The sequence below is a fragment of the Triticum aestivum genome, chromosome 3D, assembly GCF_018294505.1.
Source record: "Triticum aestivum cultivar Chinese Spring chromosome 3D, IWGSC CS RefSeq v2.1, whole genome shotgun sequence".
Lineage (NCBI taxonomy): Eukaryota > Viridiplantae > Streptophyta > Magnoliopsida > Poales > Poaceae > Triticum > Triticum aestivum.
In genome coordinates this window covers 267076040-267081098 of record NC_057802.1, presented here as the reverse complement: position 1 = coordinate 267081098, position 5059 = coordinate 267076040, and positions in this window count along the sequence as shown.

Genomic DNA, 5059 nt, shown 5'->3' with positions numbered 1-5059 from the left:
GCACAAGAACACCTCAACCTCAGGAGGCTGTTCTTCCCTTGTATTGTTCATCATCGGCCCAAGAGGCAATCCACCACCACCACATTGGAGTAGGGTATTACACCACAACGGTGGCCCAAACCAGTATAAACCTCGTGTCTTTCTGTGTTGCGAGTTCGTCGAGTTCGTCCGCGAGATCTTAGCGAGCTAGAGCGTAGATCGGTAGGAGGGAGAGACTTCGCGCGCACCCCATTGTTCGAACCTTAAGGGTTTGCCGGAACCCCACATCCAACAATTTCCTATTTCAACCAAGTCCTAGATTTAGGTAACAAATCTTCTCCCACCCCCACCCCTTTCTTCCCTGTTTGAACCAAGTAGTACTAGATTTGACTGCATGAACTAGTTTTACCTCTTACAGTAAATATTTAGGTGGCTTTCAAATAGCCGATCGATCCTATCTAGAGGGGGCCTGAGAAATAGTAAAAGATACAAATGCAGCGACGTCAGGAGCTGGGGAAGTAGAGCACGACCGGTTTCAAAGGAAGTTATACCTGAGGGTCGCCGGGATGTCGCTAGGAGGGTGGCGGGAGGCCGGATCTGCCCACACTACGGCAGCGATGAAGAAGGGGTTGGAGGCCCTCCCTAGCCAGCGCTGCATGGGAGAGAACGGCAAGGCACGCTGATCGGCACGCACCGAAAGTGGGTAAGAGCCATTGCCGAGGACGACCGCGTGAACATTGCACCTTCTCACCTTCCCCGGCGGAGAGGATCTAGCTAGATCTGTGACCAGCGGTGAGCAGAGAGAGTGTGGCCACCACTGTCATGTTTAGATCTGGCGAGGATGAGAAAGTGTGAACAGAGCAACACTAGCAAGCAAGCGCGGAGGCTCCTGCCTATACAGTGGAGTAGTTTTCTTTTATCTACCAGAGCCGGCTTGACCTCATCAATGACTGTCAAGAAGTCTTCATGCACGTGCCCCAGAGACGCAGTTGTCGTCATTTTGATCTGAAGCACCGGATTAACATATAACACGAAAAAATGCCACATGACAAGAAACCATAACCTCACTGCCCAAAGGAGACAACATGAATCCCGGCGGACAAACTAGACGAGGATCAAAGCTCAAATTAAAGATAAACTCATAGAAAAGGGGTCCATCGATAGATGTCCTAATTAACATAGCTGGCTTGACCTAGATGGCACCGAGTAGTCTTCGTGCATGTGCCCCCAATGACTAGTGTCGAGGCTCTCCTTCAGCAGCTCCACCAAGCCGTCAATGAACTCCTCCTGCTTATTGAGCTGATCGGGCATGTTGTTGAGGGATAACGACTCCAGCGCCGCCAGCTCGGCATGTTTACCTCCGCGGCTAGGGCGCTCCTGGGAGCCCTCGCCTTCCCGTGAGAGATCTTTCGAGGTCTCTGCCAGGCGGTGAGCCCTCTCATTTTTTTCCGCATCCTTGGTTGCTGCTCCCTTGTTACGAGTAGTTCTCGACCTAGAGCTCTGCACACCGTCCATGGCTAGTTCCCCTTTTTATAACCTAGTACTAGCACCAGTACTAAAACCTGCATAGTGGGAACACATTCAGATTTGATACGTACTAGGTGTGAGCAGGTTTGCACTTAATTATACTATACACTTTGGAATGTGATGGGAAAAAGCTAAAGATTAATTGATGGTTTTGGTTTCGAGGCCCGAAACGGATCCCGATGAGTTTCCTGGAACACAAATTCCAAGTACTACTGCTCAAATGCGGCCGCACAAGTTAGTGATGTAACTGGTAGTACATGTCAGACCAAGCCGATGCGTGTCGCGGGTCCGACCGACCGTCTATTGGTGCGACCGACCATAAGTATTATGCGATGGAGAATTTTGGTTTTGGCTTCGGGTGATTGTCACGACCAAGCATTCAAAAACTAGTGATAAATCAATTACCATATTTTTCCAAACAACCAAGTATTTTCATAGGAATACAATACATATAGATGGAGTGATTGTCATGGTTGCAAACCGCCATGGCGCCGCAAGTTCACTACAACAGCAACCGAGTAGGTCACTACATCGCTGGCGGGGAAGGAGGGCAGCTCACCTCGCCTACGATGAATGCCCAACGGCGCCGCCACAACTGGTCCCGCGATTTGGCTTCTCCTACCGCCCATTTGAACAGTTGCACTGGCTGCTCATGCCATTCCGCAGGCATGCGCATTCTTTCCTCTACAGTTGACTCCGTGAATATGATCTCTGCCATTAGCCCTAGCTTGAAATCAATGCGGCGCTGCCAGATGCTGACATCCCTCAGCATCCCTTCCCTAAGATTGACTTATGCCTCCGCCTTGTGCTGCGCCAGGCGCAGCTCCTCCAAACTTCTCTCCAATCGATGCGACCCTTCCTCGATCCGATTTGCCCTTGCTGTCCACCACCTGAAACGCAACCCTGGCATGTCCTCTAGCGCCACTGATCTGTGATTCCAGAGCAATGGATCCCCTCTAAAACACATGTGGGTTTCGCTCAAAGGCGGCGGTGATGCAGGCTACAGCGAGAGAGCAGCCCGCGGGATCCTGGGATCTAAGGAATTATCCATGGCGGGATCCTCCATTGCGGGATCCTGATGAGCACATGGGTACATCATACACGACATTTCAGAGAAGTGCACAATTTAGTTGGAAAGAATTACTAAGTCGAATCAAGCAAACACATGGCCAGGTGAATGCTAATTTAAGTTCATACCACAATCTTGAACACATGGCTGCACTTTCATCTCCATTGTTGTTGGTTGAACTTAGGTATCACATGGAAGAAACCCAACAACCTATGAGCTCTTGAAGCAACCGGTTTGGAGGAACAAGTTTGGAGGAAACAAGTTTCAAGTTAAGCTAATGTTGTCAGTTTTTACCTCTGATGTTTTGGTGTGCCACACCCATGTGGTAGAGAGACGGGGCCATAGGGGTACATCAACAGAAGGTACATCAAATTATATTTCCAATGCAAAAACCTCACATCATTTGGAGTTGTGAGTCAAAAGCTGTAGTCATTCTCGTGGAAGGTGTCCAGGCTGTCAAGGCTTCGCGAATTTCTGAGGAGCTCTCCAACAACTCCCAAAGTTAACTGCTTATTCCCCCAAGAAAGCCATGCAAACTTGCTTACTTTTGAAACCATTTTCACACCTAGCTAAGGGGGGTTGACCCTGCTATAAAACCCCATCTTCCCCATCCTCTAGAAAAAAACCTTTTGTCGAACCATTCAGCTACAAGCTTATGCAGGAAGACTGCTAGAGAGATCCGAGAGATCTTACTACCTTTGCTCTTGTGAGTTCATTCGGATTCATGAGAAGGAGCCTCTAGTTCCCCCTAGTTCGTGCTCTACGGTTTCGGCCGTTTTGTGTGGATTAGTCCCGGTTTGTGGTTCTGCGATTGTTCGAACGGCGGGTTGGCGTTCTTGTAGCTTCGGTCAGCCATCCCCAATGTACGGGTTGCATCCAACCTTGGCAGGTATAAAGCTAGTTATCCCGGCTGCTTGCAGCTGGTTATCCCTTCCGATTCGATCCTACGACGTGAAGATCGGGCCATCCTTGGTTGTGAACTCGTTCATCGGGTTCCCACCTATCATCTGGCATCAGAGCCTTCGTTGACATGGTAGCATCTGTTATCCAAGTTTATCTTGCTATCGTCCCTTTAGATTGAGTGTTTTTCACGCTATATTTTCTATCCTAGAAGTCCAAAGCCCCACCAAAAATAAATCAAAGCCTTGTTGGTGCAGAGATCTTGTTGTTGCATACCGTGCATGTTCTTCATCTTTTAGATCTGCACCAAGTTTATCTTCGTAATTGCTTTCAGATTTGGTTGTTGTGCTTTCGAAAAAGAGAGAAAAAAGAGTGGCAAAAAAGAATCAAATAGAGAAAAAAAGAGAGGCAGAAAAAAAATCAAGAGAGAAAAATAAAGTGTTGTGTAAGATCCAAAAGTTTTGGCTTGATAGAAAAATTTCAGAAGCTTGTGTATTGTGTTTTTCAATCTTGGTGCAAAGGTGCAGCAGATCCATCCACATATTTTTCTTGGTTTGCATCAACTTGATTTCAGCACAAGCGCCTTTTTGTTTACCCCACCGAGCACCACCAAAAAACCGAAGCTAGTTCTTTGATCCCTATCTATCAATCGCTTTAACACATCCGGGAGAAGCACAATCTGATGTGAACTCATCAGATCTTTGGTGAGTAAGAGGTGAGGTTGTGTGATTCCACAAAATTATCCTATTCCACTTTTCAACCCCACTAACATGACAGGATCTACACCAAGTGTGCGTCGAAAGAATCATGGAGAAGAAAGTTGTTTGGCCACCCGCGCTGATCTACAGCAACTCGAGAACAATATACTCCGAGCCATGGAGAGGACGCTTCACGATCATCCTCCAATAGGTGGTGATAGGGTTAGACACCGACAATACCCTATTGCTCATGAAGTGCAGCAAAGAATACATGCTCGAGGGCATGATGTTGCTGCTCATGGGTGTGTCGTTGCTGCTCATGAATCGCAGCAAGGATGTCATGCCCGACGACAAAGTTACAGCACCCGTCGGCACACCGACGACCCACCACAAAGCATGACTGTGGTTGATGAACCAACTCTGGTGATTCATAGCCCATGGTTACATGAGGAGCTCATTCCTAATGTTGCCATCTTGACCACCACTATTGTCCCAACATCCAAGAAACATGAGCCACAAATTCCATTTGAGGAAGAGAGTCCACAATCCAAAATTCCACAACTTGAGAGTGATAAGAAAAGCAAGCTGAGTGACTCCACCAAAAGTGAGGAAGAGTGTCCACTTTCAAAAGTCCCACCACTTGAGAGTGAAAAGAAAAATGAGTTGAGTGACTCCACGAAATGTGAGGAAGAGTGTCCACTTTCCACAATTCCATATATTGAGTGATATGAAAAGTGAGGTGAGTGAGTCCAAATAATGTGAGGATTAGATTATTCATCATGAGATTAGGGAAATGAAATATCTCCACCAAGATATACCACACAATCACCGAGAGAGGATTAGTGAGTTGTGTGAGTCCACCAAATGTGAGGGTGAGGTATTCCAC